The following is a 19,246-nucleotide window of genomic DNA, read 5'->3' as shown; positions in this document are numbered from 1 at the left end:
GTCAACCCTTTAGATTTAATTCTGTGATTAGTAATTGATCAATAAATGTCAACTAATAAAGATTTTTTTATCTTTGCCTAAAAGACAAAAGAGATTAAATTTGGAGGAGAAAACCTGTGCAATTGTCACTGGAGGAGGAAGAACAAAATGTAATGATGCAAGAACACTCTATGGAAAGTATTTAAAACCACATCACTTAAAATGGGGTCTGTGATGTCATAAACTATAATTTAAAATAATGAATTAAAATTTTCCAATTTTGAAATATCAGCTACAAGACATATTTCAATACAGTCTTCTAATTGTAGTCAAAAAACTAACTAGTGTAGTATGTACCAGACACTGGAGATGCTAAATGGGATAATGCAAATAAAATACATGGGAAAAGAACAGAGATAAAATATGTAGTCATTGACACTGCAGAAACAGAATAGGAACCCCTTCATATGTTGAAAATCCCACTGAATTCATGAGTGTCCAGGAAGATCTTGGACTTAGCCAAATAGTATCTAAAACCCTTTTTCCCTTTTCTTCTTAGAGAAGATCCTATTAATAATAAAGTTTGAAAATATGAATGTTTAAACCAGAACCTAATAGGAAGGCTACTTCCTTTAAAAATGTATCCTTTTTAGTTTAAGTACACTTGAAATATTTTTAAATGCTTCTCAGTGCATGTGGTAAACTTTATGCAGCCTTTTATCCCCTACCCTCCTTCAGCCCTTCCGAAGAAAAACCAGTTCTCCTGTTTTGTGCTGAACAGTTTTCCGCAGTTTTGAGTGTTAGCTCAGTTACTTTCAGATAGGAAAACATTAAACAATCTTCCTCTCAGATAACTTAATTAAGCCTAAAGCATATTATATGATCTAAATCCCCTATCTAAATATTTCAGAAATAAACCAGAATAAAAAAAAACCAAAACCTCAAACGATGTGATAAGAAATGTTTTGTAATGATTGCACTCGAAAAAATTTTGCATCTTTATTTATGTACACTTCATACATAAATGCAAGTTCAAGCACAATGATATAATACATATGGCTATGATATCTTCAGAAAATGCAATCTCAAAATTTGAAATAAACCTTTAGATTCATGTCAAGGAACTGATTCTTTCCAGAAGGACCAATTATTTTTCACTGACTGTGTATTTAAAACTCAAAAATCCTAGTCATTAAGAAATAAAAATAGATTTTGGAATTTCCAAATTGCCTTGGTTTTTTCATGAAAGAGAAAAAAATTCCACAGACTCAGAAATCCACCGGGAGAGTAAAATTCAATAATCTGCTTTCAATAACCAGCAATAATTTCCAGTGGACAGCTCCGAACATTCAATTATCGACAAAACCATTATTAGACAAATATTTGTATGTAACTTTAATGCCGTTTAGTTCATAAAATAAATCTGTAAATAAGTGCACATAATCAATAGGATAAATATTGATCAATTTTACATTTAAAAAATGAATAAAAGAAAGAGGCACACTTTTAGTAGCTTTCCAGTGTTTACTGTATGTGCTGGACATAACAACAACATGGAAGAGTTAATTTTCACCTTCGAGGAAAACAATCCAGTTTTTATATGTACATATGTAAAGAACATATACATACACATATGTAATAATTTACAGGAAACTTGGTGTGATCTCCTAATAAAATAAACATGCTTCTAGAGGGTTGGTTTGTATGTTTCTTTGTATGACAGAGATTTTATGTACCATAAACAATATAGTGGTGGATTTTGTTACTTTAAAAATCTGAAAATAAGATTAGGAGCAAAAGGGTATTTGATACATAAACATATTAAAAAAAAATGAATAGTCAATATTTTAATGCTCTAGATTCTCTAATTGTCTAATTGTCTAGGTTTGCCTAATTAGTATAGAAAAAGCCACATTAAAAAAGGCAAAAATTACTGTTAGAAATTCCCCAGTATCTTCCTGAGTGGTACCTTTATTCTCCCATAGTCTCTCCTGGTCCTAAAGTCAGCATTTTTGGTCTTCCTCAGGAAGCAGGGTAGACACAGGAGATATTTGCAATTCAGCAGCACTACCATTTCCTTGCTGGGAGGAGTTTGATGCCCACAGTAGTAGAGTCTTCTTCCCTAGTCTTACAGTCAGCTGGCTTTTCTTTTTAAATGATTCCTGCAACAATAATCTTCCTTCCCATGGGATCCATCTAAAGGTGCAAAACAGTCTCCTTCACACTCAGGCTGGGGCTACAGATGCACTGTTATTAACCAGGGACAGCATATGATACAGCAAATACACCACCACATCTGTACTATCATACCACATACAGTACATGAAAACTGATACAGGCTGGAACCAGCTCAGTCCAGCAGAAGCTCAGACAAATCCTGAGGCCTTGTGGTGTCAGTCAGTGTAATGTCTCTGGCCTCCTACCAGTAATGATGAAGTGATATTTACTGGGCTGGAGCATGCTCATCTTTACCATCCATAAATACAAGCATAACTTATGGTTCATAGAGAGCTCACTGATATGGAAAACTTGATGAATCCCACTGAAAGAAAAGATTCAGAGACTGAGCCCACCCTGCCCTGTCTTCTTACGTATGTATCTCAGTGCTTTTTTTTTTTTTGAGGTCACTATCAAAATATCTTGTGTTCTTATGCTCTTATTAATTTCTATAAGCATCATCCTTCCTGTTTCTTTTACACAATGAACTCTTGGTTTGCATTTGCTTTGACTTTGATTCTTTTTTCTAATGATGTTTATGTGGTTTTTTGGGGAACTGATTTTCATTTTCCCTTACTTCCCTCATCAGCTCAGTCTCATTCACTGCGGGCTCAAATTTCCACTGAAATATTTCATCCAGCCACTCTCCCACTTGCCCTCCTTAATAGGAAACTGGCAGGAAATCAGATGAAAAAGCACATGTCTGGAGATAAAACAGAGAGAACACTTAGCAATTATTGTTATGGGCAAAAGAGAAAAATAATTTAATTTGCTATCAATTAGAATAAATAGTGATTTGAGCACTGGGAAACAAAGAAGAAAAACAATAAAACACGTTTTTTTGCCACTTTTCCAGGCTTAGCTTCACTCCCAGGTTCAGCTTCATTGCAAACAACTCTCTCACTTGGTCTCTGCGGCACAGCGGGTTGGGGTCAGGACACAGTAGTTTGTTTTTCCTCTTCTTCCTTTTCATACTTTTCCTGTGCTCCAGGATTGGTTCTTCACAGGCTGCAGTAATTTCAGAGGTGTACCAGCTCAAGCAGGGTCATATCTATGGGTCACAGTCACTTCAGAGGAGTGCTTGTTCTATCTTGGAATGCCTCTTCCTTGATGAACTGACCACATCTAAATAACATTGCTGCTTCATCTTCACTGTTAGTGTCAAATAAGTTTTTTGAATTTAGAAGTAAAAGCTGAAGTTAAAACATAAGATAAAAGAAAGAGAAGTTGAAAACAAAAATCTACAAGAAGGCAGTGTTTCAGAAAAAGATTCCAAATAATGGAAGTATTTTGATAGCTTTTATAGATGAACGGTTTTTTCTTTAGGCTTTACAGTTTAAAATGTTTAAATAAGGATTAAGTGTACTCCAGAGCACTTTCTTTCCTCAGATCTGTTTATCAGCATTACAATAAATTATCTATGATGGGAGAAATACAAATGTAAGCTAATCCTGCATTCTCAAAACTGCCTCCTGTATATTCAGAAAATAATTGGAGTTTACTTGTTTGAATAGGAGTGAAAATAGATATTTTTATTGTTTTCCTTCAAATTTCAAGGGACAACACAAAAAATTTGAAAATTAAATATTTTCTCCCTGTTTCTTCATGAAGGAATGCTGAAAAAAACCCATCCTGCTGAAGTTCTTCAAGGTTCTAGCAATATACATGTATTTAACCTTTACTGGTTTTCTGAAGTTTTTACATATGCATTAAAAGAAACTAATCAAGACAAACTTTCATCACCTGCCTTCTGGAGATTTCCCTTGTGTATTATTAAAAGACGCATATAGTGATGTATTTGAGGAAAAAATTCAGTTTACTGCTTTCATTTTTTATCACAAAATTTTTTTGTACTTTGCAAGGCCTTCAAAACATTCACCGAAATATGTTTGTCTTATTAGTCATACAGTGATTTGCAGTTGTAGTTGTGATTTTAGTGGCAGAAATCAATATCACTCTTGCCAGCTGATATTAGAAATATTACAACAAATGATGAATATCTAAGGTTTTCAGAGAAGATCTTTTTTTTCCTCTCCCAATTAAAACATAAATCATTCATCTATACATTTTCACATACATTTCCTTAGCTGGCTTTGTGCTAAATGTTTTCCTAGCATCTTCTGTCATTCTTTATTACTTTGGATTTACATAATAGTCCTATATTTCAAAGATATTTGAAGGAAAATTCATCTGTGTCAAGAAAAGAACTTTCCATCAGGAATAAGAGGGTAGCTGAAATGAAAAAAAGTCAATCCAATGCATTCAACTGAATTACTAATTGCATTCAGACCTGACTTGATCTTCCATAACACCAGGAGCTTGTGTTCAGCTGTTTCTGACCTGAATTTTGAGCTATTCAGAATAACTAACTAACTAACTAACTAACTAAAAAGTCACATTGTAGCACTCGTTAACCTTTCACTAACTGCATTTAGACTGATACGGGTGCTTTATTTTTGGAGAAAGAGTGCAAATTTTAGCAACAGTACAATGTTAATATATACAAAAAGCCTTTACCTAATGATATGTTTAAATAACGTCATTTTACTGAGATGTAAGTTGATGCAGTGTTTTTGAATATGTTTATTAAAACTATTTATGTAACAAAAACACAAACAAAAAACACTTTTAAAGTGTCATCAAAGTAGGAAAATGCATTAGTTTTATGAAGGCATCTATCTGTGGTTTTAAAGTTCTTTTTTTCTGTATTTATTTCTTCTGTGCCAAATATATATGCTAAACATTATTTGCAAGTTGCATTTTATGTTATTTCTGATCAGCTGAAGATTTTGCTTTAAAATAAAATAAAAAAAGAACATATCATTTGCTCTTAACTCCTTTAAACTTTAATGTGAATATTTGATTCTGGATCATTGCTCTATGAATCCTATTGAAAGGTAACTTTCTGCTTCAAGAAACCAAGAACAATAATGTAAATGTCACAGAACACTTCCAAGTGCAGTTTAAATTGGTATTAAACTGAAGAATAATAAGACAAAAAATTAGGTATGTAGGCTTATACATATATGAAGATATTTCAAAGGAGTAGTTCTGGAGATAAGCTGTGTATATGCGCAGCACAGTTTGTCATAGTTCCTACCTATTCCTGTTGTTACAAAAGGGAGATGCCTAGAATGGTTACTAAACACCTGATTAGATAGAGAGAATGAACATTACTAACACTGGTGTAACACAAAGTGCAACAGATCTTGAATGAAACATTTCTGGTTTCTTGTTAGCTATTGACTTGATAAAACTTTCATGAAAGTGGTTGGATATAGGTCTGTTGTGAAAGCGCTTATTATTTTCTGCATCCATAATTTGATAGTTCCCTATAATGCTTGAAACTCATTGCGTAAATACTTTGAAAAAAAACAAAAAAAGTCCTTTTTTCAAGTACATTGATACAGTATTTAGTGCATATTTAGCTATTGTAACAGTAAATAACAGTACTAGTGCAAGATGCATTCAATAAAATTTCATATTCTAATTTTAGGCATATTAGCATTCAGACATTAGCAATATTGCATCAAAAGAAAGGACAAAATTATGAAGGTAATAATGTATTTATTGTTCCAGTAATCTTTAAATTGTGTTCAAAGGGATAAACAAGATGCAAATCAGATCTATGAGATATTATTCTTGCTCCAGCAAACATGTGCATATGCACAGATGCACAGATGTACAGTTCCCATTAGATAGTTTTTAAGCAATATACCTTTTGTGCTGTCACCAAAGACATTCTTGAAACTTTTGTTCACTTGTTACCTTATTATACCATCTTCATTCCTTCATCTTCTTGATATCTTACTGCTCTTTATTTTTTTATTGTTGTTTCTGTATGTCGTATTGGATCGAATATTTTCTTTTCCCCTTTGATTCTCCTTTGAACATTCCCATAAGGGACTGGACTACAGCAAATATTGTGATTTTCCAAAGCTTAATACCACAGGCAATCAGCATAACAGAATTTGTTAAACTAAATGTATCAGGAACATCTGGCAAATCTCAAAGTAACACTGTTTCATATTTATTAAATAACATTATATATTTTGATTTCATTTTTCACAGCACCTGTTCAATACACCATCTCAGATTTTCCCTTGTGTCATCATGAAAGTAAAAAAAAATAGAAAATATCAAATAAAATAAACCAAATAAGAAAAAATCTCTAAAGATGTTTCTAAAGAAAATTAATCATCTTTCTAATCCTATTCAAAATCATACTATCTTCTTCAAGTAATTATATCAGCTATTACAATCACCATAACATATTGATTGCTTTTTAAGCCTAAAGATATGAGCTAAAGTAATTAACTAAATATTCCTTAGTAATGATGGTCTTCAGGTACTACTCTTACAACATGTACTGTATATTAAATTTGCATGCTAATTTTTATTCATGTAAAATTGAAATAAAATTATGGAAATTTTACCAGTCAAAGGCCTAGAGAAAGGAAAAATACATACAATAAATAAATGACTTAATAAACCTGAAGTTGGTTGGGGCATAGATTCATATGGGTGATATTCAGGCTGAGAAGTGTGCAAACACAGATGTCCATGGTTTCCACCTGCAGACAAGCATGGCCTGACTCCACCTGCCCACACAAAAGCTGGTCTACCTGGGGAACATTAAGGCATCAGACACATGCATAAAAGTGGCACAGAGACATGGGACATGAAGTAGAGTGATACTCTTTAAAGCAGCAGCCAGGAGGGTCTAAGGCCTTTCAATGACATTAGATATCTTGGTGTGGGTTTCCAGATAACATACATTAATGAAACCTTGATAGGCAGTCAGGCCTCTCCAGAGTAAACACGAGGTCAGCTTAAGAGGTTCCTTTAGGATTCTCCTATTTAGCCACTAAACAAAACATGTAAAGGAGTTTAAAACCACAAGAGTAGATACCTTCTGAAATTAAAAAAAAAAACAAAACAAAACGAGAAACACAACAAAACCCCAAACCTCTCAAATCTGAGAAATGGCTCTAGGTGTCTTCAATGTGACTAATTGTAAGAAATAAGCACCTAAGTGAAATAATTTGTGTTCTAGAGAAGTCTGGTTTTATTTGATTTCTACTTCATTGAGTCACAGAATCATAGAACAGCTCAGGTTGGAAGGAACCTCAAGAGACCCCCTGTTCAACTTTTTGCTGGAAAAGAAGCCAACATGAGAAATCACCTAGCTCCCTGTCCAGTTGCATTTTGAAAACCTATGGTGATGGGGGCTCTGCCACATTCCTTGGAAGACTGTCCAAGTGAATGACTGTCTTCTTACTATAAGTAATTTTGTTCTTTTATGAAGCTAAAACCTCTCCAAGTGCATCTTACACCCATCACTGACACTGTTGGGGCTGCTTGAGGCAGCACAGCACCCAGCTGCAGATGTCCTTGGTGTCAGCTGCAGCAAGCAGGGAAAGCTGGCTCCTTCACAAGGAGCGAGCCCCAAACAAAGGTGGTGTAAAAGCGACAGCAAAGGATGAGAGAGGGGTCTTTGTATGGGTTCCAGCTGATTTATTGCAGGTGGAGGACCCAGGGACAAAGACAAGGGAGTGAGAGAGAACAGAGTATTTTATAAGGGGGTCTAACAAAGGAACCAATGGGGATCGACTGAGGAGGAGGAGAAATCAGAGGAATATCCAATAAGGATAACTTAAAGGAGGGAATTATATGAGTAGACCAATGGGGCGTCGAAGAAGGGAGAACTTTCCAGAACTAATACATAAGCAACTAGGGGGAAATACATAAACATGAACTTATACATAAATCTGGGTGGAGAATTCCTAAACCAATAAACTTAAAACATGTAAACTAAGAACCACTAGGCACACGGGGACTTGCCGTAACCAAGGGGTGAGAATCGGACATCTGTGTTCTGGAGGCCTGTCCACCAGTCCTCTGAATGCTCTGCTGCAGTGGCCACTGCCACGTGCACTGCAACACATCACCCATTGTCCTCTCCATGCATCTCCTTGTGAAAGACAGCCTCCATCCTCCTTATAGCAAAGCTTCAAGCACCAGTTCCCCTTGAACTTTCTCTTCTACAAGATGAAATTATGTAGTTTCTTCAGTCTTTTCTCATCAGACAGGTTCTCCAGCATTTTGTTAATCTTCTTGGACCTCCTTTGGACCTTCTTAAGTTTGCCTGCATTTTTCTTGAACCGGGGAGACCAGAACTGGAGACAGCAATTTAGGTGTGGCCTGACAAGCGCTAAGTGTCTCTCTACACCAGTAATACCCTTGCAGATATAGCCCATGATCTGATTTGCCTTTGTTGCTGCAGCAGCACGCTTGCTGACTCGTGTTCACCTTGTTCACCAGGACCCCCAGGTCCCTCTCAGCAAAGCTGCTCCCCAGACACACAGATCCATCCCAGCTGCAGAACCTTATAGTTTGTCAATCTATCACCCATATCACAGTCCAGCCATCCAATCTGTATCTTGCCAATTTGCCCAGGACAAGGCTGTGGGAAGCAGTGTTGAACACTACTGAAGTCCAGGTAAACAACATCCATGCTTTCCTGACAAGTCAGGTTAATTAGCCATAGTTCCTTTAGTAGGTAAGTGCTGCCTTTTCCCTATTACCTGCATCATTTGATTTGGAATAGATTTTAAGAGAACACATTACAATATTATTCCAGGGAATGAAGTAAAACTAGTGGGCCTATAGTTTCCTAGGTCTTCTTTGGGTCCTTATTGTAGATGTCATTTGTTCTTTTTCAGTCATGAGGATGTCCCCTGATCCCCAGGACGTTTCAAATATTATAGGCAGTGACCTTGCAAGAATGGCAGCCACTTCCCTTAAACCCTGGTGTGGATTCTGTTCAGGGACATAAATTTGTGTGGGTTGAGCTCTTGTAAGAGGCCACAGACCAGTCCAACTACTGGTATGTTGACATGTGCATTGTCATAGTTGCCTGATCCCATAATCTGGTATTGAGTCAATATAATTAGTAATTCATCGAGTATATATATGTACTTTCATAAGTATGAAGTAATAAATTAGGGCTGCATCAAAAGGTACTCCAATTGTTACTACATTCTCCTAAATATATTGTATCAAAAATTTATATATATATTTATACAATACAGTATCAAGTGGGAATAGATATGGAAACTAAAATAGGGCTTTGACTGTTTATTTTGTTATCCTTAACATTTTTAACTGAGTGACTTTTTATGATTATTATATTTTTAACTCCTGTATGAAGGACAGAAGTAACTAGAAAAACATTAGGTATTTTCCTTATTTTGCTGGTCTGAGTGTAGGTGAACAGAATAAAGGGATTTAAGGAAATAGCTAATCACTCTGTCAACCACACACTTGGCAAAATAAAATATAAATGGAAGTGAGTTAAAGTATTAAATGTAGAAATCTCAGCATTTATCAAAATTTTGGAGCCTAAAATAACCATTTTGGGGCATATTTGATGTCTAAATGTGTCGCTCAGGAAAAGGAATAATTAGGGGATGAAATTTGCTTTGCACTTAGCATCTTTAATTAAGTATTCCAGAACTCTGAGTTTGGATAAATTATGCTTTACGCTGTTTCTCTCTGAAATGGCCCACAAAGATCTTTAATATGGACCACAAACTGCAGCAGTGTGAGGCATTCTGCAACACATAAGCTACCTAAATGTGTGAGACAAAGTCATAATCTTTCAAAACCTCATCTACCATAGTATAATTACATGATTACAACTCTGAACTTCTCATTTCATCTTACTTTAACCTGTTAATCAAAAATGTTTTATAATAGAGATGAGCGATAATACCCCTATATTTTGGAAGGTTACTTGAATTTTAATAATATACTATTTTTCAAAGTTCATAATATATTTTCAATTTACTATAGTTTGACCTTGGCAATGGAAGTTTCTTTCTGTTAGATGGAAGTGTATGGAATGTACCTTGGTTTTCTACAAAATAGGTCATAAATAAGAACTCTTTTTCCCTTTTACATAAAAATGCCAAATAAAAGCTAGAAGCTAATTTTATTTTAAATATGTCTTGGAAAAAAAAAAACAATTCAAAACTTTATCCCTGGCGAAAAAATTAGGACATTTCCTGAGAAAATTGCATTTACAATACCATTATAAGTACCACTTGCAAAGTGTAATTATGTAACCACAGTGAAGTAATATTAACTAAGTGACTAATTCTGGGTCTGAGAAGCACAAAAATGGATGAAATTAATGAAATTTGGACAGTAAATTCATGGAAAATAAAATATCACAATACATTTAATGTTTCAATTCAGATTAAGACAGGTTGGCTTTCAGCTTCAAATAAATATAATTAGTAAGTAGGTAAGAAAGATGTAGAAATAAGAGTTTTGTTGGAAAGTATACGTCCAAAAGTGGGGAAAAAATGGTACTCAAAGTGGTAAGTGCAAGCTAGGTTTTCCATCATCTCCAGCGTAGTAAAGCCAGTCACTGGGGGGGAAAAATGCACAAAATATCTTCCTTCATAAAAGAACAGAGAGAATTTATATTTTATATGCCTTTTTTAAAAGGAATGATATTATTCTGACTGCATGAATGTAACTTAAAACTGCAGAATGAAATTAAACAGGACCTGTTGGGTCAAAATTAACAAGAAAGGAAACTGTAACAAACCTAAGAAAGGATATTTTATTAAAAGTCTTTGATAGATCCATGGAAGAACTGTTAATTTGAATATACCTCTGTGTTTAATCTGGAAAACAGGATTTTTTTTTCTCAAGACTAAAACTAGTATCAAAGGAAACTGCAGGACCTCAGCATTTCTGAATTAGGAAAGATGAAACTAATATGTATATAGATGTGAATTAATTAATAAGTCTATATGTAACAGAGAGAAAAGGCAGAGTCAATGAGATGCTGTCACAGAAAAAGTGTGGATTGGTTTTTTTTTCCAAACAGAAATGTGATTAACTCAGATGAAAAAAAAAAAAAGTAAAATGCAAGTATCCAGAGGCTATGTGCATAAGTGAATTTATTTTTTTATCATTTCACTCAGTATTTTTTTCACATCAGTTGTTGCTATTCAAGTTGAAGTGAAAACCTGTACTTTTACTCTTTGAAGCCTTTTTGTCAGTCACTGACACCATATCCTTGAGTGAAAATGTTTACATGTTGAAGCCAGTTGGGCTTGTTATGGTAAAATAGAGAGTAGGAAGGGAATGAGGAATGATTTCATTCTATTTCAGGATTGAATTATAACATTTCAGAATGGGAGAGGCAAAGTATTGTCTGATGAAAAAAGAGTATTTGAGATGCACTTATAGTGAACTTAAAGTGATTCTGCAAAGATGACAACCACCAACGGCAAAAGAGATTCAGTGAGCTATATCTAAAATACTGAAATATAAGAGAAAAGATTTCTTAGAAAATATGTGAATTTATTCTTCTTAATAAGATGTCAGTTATTTTTAAAGGATCACCTTCATTATCTTTTCTGGAAAAGGTTTTATTTTTAATTTTTATGTACACATACAAACAGAAGGCTCATCAACTAATAATTAAGAATCATAACATTTTTTTAAAGTGTTGATCTTCTGTTGTTGGCCTTCCCTCTGGCTTTCATCCCAATGATGTATTGTACCAATGCATCACTAGGACAACATTGATCAGAGCTCTTAAAGATTATGCACTGTTGACAGACACTTTTATAGCACTTTTGTTGTAATAATGCACTGTTATGGTATTTCAGTATATCATATGGAAAAAAAAAAAAAGACCCATATTGGAAAAAAAAGGAATATATACCTGAAAGACCAACAGATTATTAAAGATTTTATAATATATTTTGTAAAGAATAGAAGTATTGATTTTACAGGTGAGCTTCAACTTTTAAATAGTCCACATTTTCTGAGAGTTAAATTTATTATGATCAACAGAAAAGGACGTTAACTACCAGGCTATTTTTTTGTGTGATTCTATTTCTATACAACGTATCAGAAAATTATCATGCTTTTGTTTAAGCCAGGTGTTGTCTTCCGTATCATGTGGCTTACCTTAGAGTTACAAGTTGTAATGTATCTTTTCCCCTTCTTGATTTTTAAAGGACATGAGTTGCCCTTTGAAGCAGGCATTTAGAGAAATTTGGCACATGGTCCTGAAAGCCATTTTGATAGTATTATTTAGAATTAACAACAGAACTGACAGGTAGGACCATCTGTCTGCTGTGCCTCTTTCTGTTTTAAGATATATTAACTAGTGACAGACTTTGAGTACTGCATTGGGTTTGCATGGCTAGGTTTTGGTCTACAGGGTTGGCTTCTGTGAGAAGCCGCCAGAAGCTTCCTCCATGTGCAGCAGAGCCAATGCCAGCCAGCTCAAAGATGGATCTGCCGCTGGCCAAAGCTGGAGCCAATCAGAAATGATGGCAACACCTCTGTGATAATATATTTAAGAAGAAGAAAAAGAAATTATTGTGCATAAGTAATTGCTCTCAGAGAAAAGTGGAGTGAGAATATGTGGGAGGAACAGCTCTGCAGACACCAAGGTCAGTGAAGAAGCAGGGGAAAGAGGTGCTCCAAGTGCTGAAGCTGAGATTCCCCTGCAGCCTGGGGTGAAGACCATGGTGAGTCAGGCTGGGTGCCTGCAGCCCATGGAGATCCACAGGGATGCAGAGATCCACCTGCAGCCCATGGAGGGGACCCACACCAGAGCAGATGGATGCCTGTGAGGAGGCTGTGAACCCATGGGAGGCACATGTTGGAGTAGATTCCTGGCAGGGACCTGTAGACTTGTGAAGAGAGTAGCCCAACCTGGAGCAGGTTTGTTTTTAGAATTTGTGACCCTATGGGGAACCCCTTCTGTAGTGGGTGGGACTCCTCTCCCTGAGCAGCACAGAAAGTATGTGTGATTAATTGACTGTAACCCTCATTCCCTGTCTCCCTGCACCTCTGGGCGAAGAAGGTAGAGCTGGGAAGGAGGTGTGGTGATGTATCCTTGATGCTTTCGGATTTTAGCTTTTATATTTTTCATATATTTTTAATTCTGCAATTCTTTAGTGTATAACTAAATTCCATATAGACTGTTAGCTACTGTTCTCCCATTTTGGTCAGACAAAACAATCCCTCTCTAGGCCTGAAACTCAAGGACACCTTATAGTCTCAGACCCCGAGAAATGTAAACAAAAGTGAGTTGGGGGGGAGCAAACTTGGGGTAAATGACTTTATTACCTGAAGATGTAATTGGAGGATTAACCCCTGATATGCAAATGGACCAAACTTATAAAAGTGTGTAAACCCATGACCCCATTGTCTATTTTTGGGTGTAGCCCCTGGGTGGGCTTCGTCTGCCCAACGTGTACTGAAGGCCCTTCAATAAATATAACTGCTTTTTATTCTCTTAATTTTGTCTAACCTCTGTTTTTAGATAGTCCCACAAGGCAAATTCCTTCCCCTATTCCAGGCCACACTTTGAACTGAGAAATGCTCATTAGGCCTTGGCCCTTGATGTACAGCACCTGGGCTGAGCTCCTCTTGAGCTTATCAGAAACACAGAAACAGCTCCCAGGAACGGCTGCTGTCTAATGAGTTCCTCCTTTTTTTTCTTTTTTTTATGAACAGCCTTGGAACCTTTTTTTTTTTGCCTGAATAGCATAACATTCTTGTTCTCATACTTTTAAAGAAAGTTGCTGATCCAAAGTGTGGCCAGGGTCAAACATGGTTATGACCAAAGCCCACCCTGTTGCAGCCTATAAACAGCAGTCCAAAATGAGAGCCTTTGAGCTCTTCTGGACCACAGTGGTCAGTGCTGTCACTTTTATATTAAATCTGTTTTTACTGATACCTTTCCTGGTGATTCTTTAAGTGATCTCAAAACACTCATTTGTAACAGCAGGGAGGGGTTGGGTGAAGGTGTTTTAATATCTGTTTTTACTTCTCAATATCCTGCTCTAATTTTATTAGCAATTCAATTAATATCCCCAGTCTGAGCCTGTTTTGTCCATGACGGTATTTGGTGAATGATGTGTCTTCTGGACATTATCTCAACCCATGAACCCTTCCTTATATTTTCTCTTCCTTATCCAGTTGTGGAGTGGGAGAGTGATTTTGGCGGGTGCCTGGCATCCAGCCAGGGTCAACCCACTACAACCATGTATGTTGTGAAACTATATATTGCATCATTCAGTCTTGCAAGAGGTCCTAAGTTAATCTATACTAGAAGTAATGTTTAAAAGTCCCTGAGATTCAGATGATCATTGCACCTTATCCATGAGGCAGTCAACCTCATTTAATCAGAAGGGAAAAGTGAGCTACCTAAGAGAATTTGCAGTGTAATCACTCACACATAGGAAATTGAAGGTTATTCTTACAATAGTTTTTCTTTCTGTCATACAGAAATGAATCTTAATCAGAGAGAGTTAAGGATGCTATTCCCATACCAAATATTAAGTCAGTGAATATCTTGAAATTGTACAATCACTGTGTAAAACAAGAGATTGCAGATGAACACTGGTCACCCTTGCAAAGACACAGAGTAATTTGTCAGTTAAATACTTACATTTAACAAAGCTTTTTACTGAAGATGATTTTAATGAAGATTCTAATGTAACTGATTGTTGCAATCCATCCTATCCTCTTATTAGACTCTATTCCTAACTACTTTCTATTCTGTTTGTTTGTGGGGCACAGAAAGGGGTTCACTATTATACTTCAAGATTAACAGGGAAGGAGCTGGAGACCAGCATCTGGAAAGACATAACCTCTAAGCTGGAGACCAGGTGAAACACTCAAGTTCTGGGCATGGAAACTGGCTGATCTGAAAGTCAGTGTTTGAAGGACCAGTAACGTGGCTGGGCATGTGACTCAGTGGTGGTATGCGCACATTCCAATAAGCAAATTTCAGTAGTGGATAGCCCTAAGGAGGAATATTGTTGTCCCAATTTCTGTTGCTCATGTTATGTTTGTGTGTATGCCCTGTAAAAGTTCTGCTCACCTGTGTTTGTGTCCTTCTGGGTCCGTATTCTGTTTGTTGGGGCAAGCCTTTCGTGAGTGCACACTCAACCTCACTGCTGGCAGGACACATGTCTGAGAACCACAGCAGTCTCTCCTCCAGCCAGCCAGGAAGGGTGGTATTGATGCCTTTTTCCTGATCTTTAAATCAAGAGGCATACACGGTTAGAAGGGGAAAAGGGATTTTACCTTGGTATTTATTTTTAAGGATCCTTAGGTGTACACGTCCAGGTCATATGCATCGAGATGCACCCCACTGAGTCTTTCCCTGTCTCTGTGTCTCTCTTCTCCTGTCCCCCCCCACATTGGGTATAACATTATAGGCTTTACTAATTAGCATATCTATCAAAGATTCCCCAATGAGAGGCTCAAGTGAGCCCCCCCTCCCCAAGGAACCTTTCCCTGGATGGTTCTCTCTCAGTTTACAGAATGTGTTCTGGAGAGGACCTTGGGGTCTGGGGCACACTGATCCCTAACTACAAAGCTTCCAAAATGTTTAGTCTCTTAGCTTGACAAACAAGTCCAAGAATTTAGGCAAAAAGCACTAGGAATACAGAAGTTGTAAAAGGTATAACAGGGGTATAAAAGAAAAGGCAAAAATCTTCATGGCATCAGTATCTCCCGAGTCTTCAAGTCAAAACTAGGTTTTCTTTTCCTTCTACAAATACCAAATCTTTTACAAACCGCCCAGAAAACACAAAACAACAGAAATATGTATCTCTACCATAGTAAGAGAGGGAGTTTACGTAACAGATTTAGACATAAAGTACATACTAACTGTGGAACGAAAGCAGGACAGGGAGTACACTCCAATACTAACACTTATTTTTCACATTTTTTAACATTTAAATAATTTCCTGACTCTGGTTTTGATTATATCATTTATCCATCTTCATTAAAATCTGACACAAATTATACTGGCTTTAAGTATTATGGATGCCAAACATTTGACATCTGATCTTAGGTCTAGGGACTAACAGGTCATTTTTAATTTAGCAGTACAGACATAGCCTCACAGGCCTAATTTTTAGGTGGCTAAAATTAAATGGGGAAAAGTAGAAGACATATAATGCTGTTATTCAATAATATCTGATTAACCTTTTTGAAGTCTTTGTTCTACTTCCTATTGTGGTCCTAAGAGGAAAAAAATAAAACAAGAGCTGCTAAGCAAATAAAATCTAGGCATTCTCCTGAAAGATCATGGGGTACCTATTAACTTCATAGGCTTTCTAACTTTTTCATGAATTAAAATTTGTTTTGTCAGAGTTTCTAAATTAGGAAAAATACTTACAAACCAAAAATATATTTTATTTCTGAATGTGTGTGTTTAGGTGAACTGGATGGGGATGTAGGAAAGAAAAAGTAGTGACCTGTTAGAGAATATACACAAAGTTAATATTTTAGAGGAAAAGACAAAAATTTCAAAATTGAAAATGGAGAAAGGAAAGATTCATCTTTCTAAGATATACACAAAGAATGAATACCATTTAGAAAGAAAAATTAAAAGTGTGTGTGTCCATATGATTGAAAATCAGAGAGAAATTATCTTTAGAAAAATAATGTTTGAATATTAATATATTAAAGTATTGTAATCACTGGTTTCAATAAAGGTCTGGAATTAACATAGAAAAAAATTGCGATTCTACTTGAAGTCAAAGGATTGCTAGATAACTAAGATTAGAGGAAGTGATATAACAAAATCAACAGTAATTGGAATTGCTAGTAGGTAATAAGCCTATTCAACTTTATGATTAACTTAAACCTAAATATTTCAAATGTCATACAGCTCACTGACTTCAATAATAAAACAAGCAAAAATGTAGCTTATCAATTACTTTTTGTAAAAATTATATGTCACATCCTTAGATTGAATGGTCCTGCACAGATAATTTGAATTCTGAGGATTCCTCTGACTTATATCAGAAGTTTGGATCACACAGGATACTTTTTTCCTTCAAGATATATTTCATTGTCATCTAGCAGTAGCTAAAACGTATACCTTAAAGGGCAAAAAAAAATGCATTACATCTGTAATATTTTCACTAGAAGATTTAAACTGAAATATCTGGATCAATGGTTTAAAATTATATATTGCTCTTTGAAATGTGAAAGACCTTGTACACTCTTTGAACTTGGAAGAAAAATTAAGTTCAGTGACTTGCATGCTATTCAGGAGCTGTCCATTACTAAATAATAGTTACACAATACAAAGAACTTCAAAAATATAATGGTTAGATAAAGTTATTCATACATGAATAGCACATTATCATCAACTGAATAACAGAAATAAATATCATTTATCATTGTCAGTCACTGACGACTTGTACGTAGTGCAAAAGTCTGTTGATTACTGAATAATTTTGAATAATTTTCAAATAAAACTTTACCAGCTTAGTTTGTTTTCCCATTGCAGCAATAGTAATAAGTTGATACCTCATTTTCTTAGTACCTTTGCATATATTTTATCAGTCCATCATTATTTTTAATTGCCAAAGCAAAACTAGCAATGAAAATTGTACAGAAAATCAGTAGAATTTTGAGTCTGAATTCTCTTTAGCATTAAATGACTGCTGTGTGGTAAAATAGGCCTTCAGCTTCCTAGGAAGCAAATTTATTTTCATGATAGTTTGCATCTTCCTGATAATACTTAAGAAAAACATTATTCCTAACAGGAGAATATAACTTTTTTTTCTTATTGTGCATAAGGACGAGGGTTCTTTAATACTTCTTAACACCATAGGAATTTAAACTTATATGTGATAATAGCAGTGCATTATTATAATAGCAGTGCATTATTATTATATTAACTGAGCTTCTGCTTAGACTGCTGTTATTAATTCTAAATTTTAAAACTTATGGCTCATCTACACCACCTCCAACCTGGAACAGTGTGAAGATTCAGTAGAGAAGGCTTCTTCATTAGAATATATATATATAAGTTTAGAATTTTTAACCTGGGAAAAAAAAGGCAAAGTCACACATAGGAAACTGCTATTAATGAGAAACTGTACCCTATTTAGGTAGTGCTTTCTTTAGATTCCTGGAGTTTCACTAAATTGCAAGAGAATATGTCAATCTAGTCCTAAAATATGTATTGAAAAGCTTAAGAAAATATGAGGGATGTACTCCACCCCACCTATGCTTTTATTTATTAAATGGGAAAGGTCAATGCTGGACAAGGATGTAGGAGCACTCTCTACTCTTGCTGAAGTAGAGCTGCCATGGTTTCCAACTCTTTTTCATGAGTCCTGTAGATTTTCTGTGACTGAGTCTTATGAAGATCAATCAGTAATCCTAAAATTTCTTAAACCCCATCTAAATTATTTTTCAGGATTTTCAGACCTATGTTCATATCACCATCTTTGACATTCTCCTATTTAGAATACATATCAATGAATACATAAGTAATCTATTCTAATGGTAGTGAGGTCACAGATTTTTTCTTTGTTGCTTTTTTTCATGATTATTAAAGAAAATAATTTATATGCAGTATACAGTCTCTAAGTTTTAATAAAGTTAAAGAATTAGCCTGGCTGAATATTGTGAATGCTGTCACTAAAAAAATACAAACTTTAAACTACAGATGAGAGAATCAATACTACTACTGTGAGTATATAGAATATTTTTCATAAAGAAAATAAATTACACTGACAATATATATAAAACAGTGACTGTTAGTGAATAAGAGCATGGGAAAGTAATGTAAGCTTTACAGTGGGGTTTATAATTGCCTTGTATCAACTCAGCTAAAAGTCAATGTGTGTTTTACCATCTATTTAAAAATTATTTTACTAATAAATATCTATTAGCCATCACATACAATATATGGGCATAATCTGTGTAGATATATTAATGCTGTGTAAGATATCTCAAAAAATTACAACTAAAACATGATAGATTTTGTAATTACCTTCTGCCAAAAAGGGAGAGCTCAGATGTACAAAATTAAGTCAGTGGGGACTTCCCCATGAATTTCAGTTGGACCTGAAAAGACAGTTCAAAGCAGGCACATGAATCACCCAGACCACCAGGTTACCACTAAGACAGCAACATCAGAAACATCAAGACATTGAGAGTAATAAAAAGGAGATACAAGCTG

Source organism: Corvus moneduloides, chromosome 2 (genome assembly GCF_009650955.1).
Source record: "Corvus moneduloides isolate bCorMon1 chromosome 2, bCorMon1.pri, whole genome shotgun sequence".
NCBI classification, from domain to species: domain Eukaryota; kingdom Metazoa; phylum Chordata; class Aves; order Passeriformes; family Corvidae; genus Corvus; species Corvus moneduloides.
Note: the sequence above shows the minus strand (reverse complement) of the source record.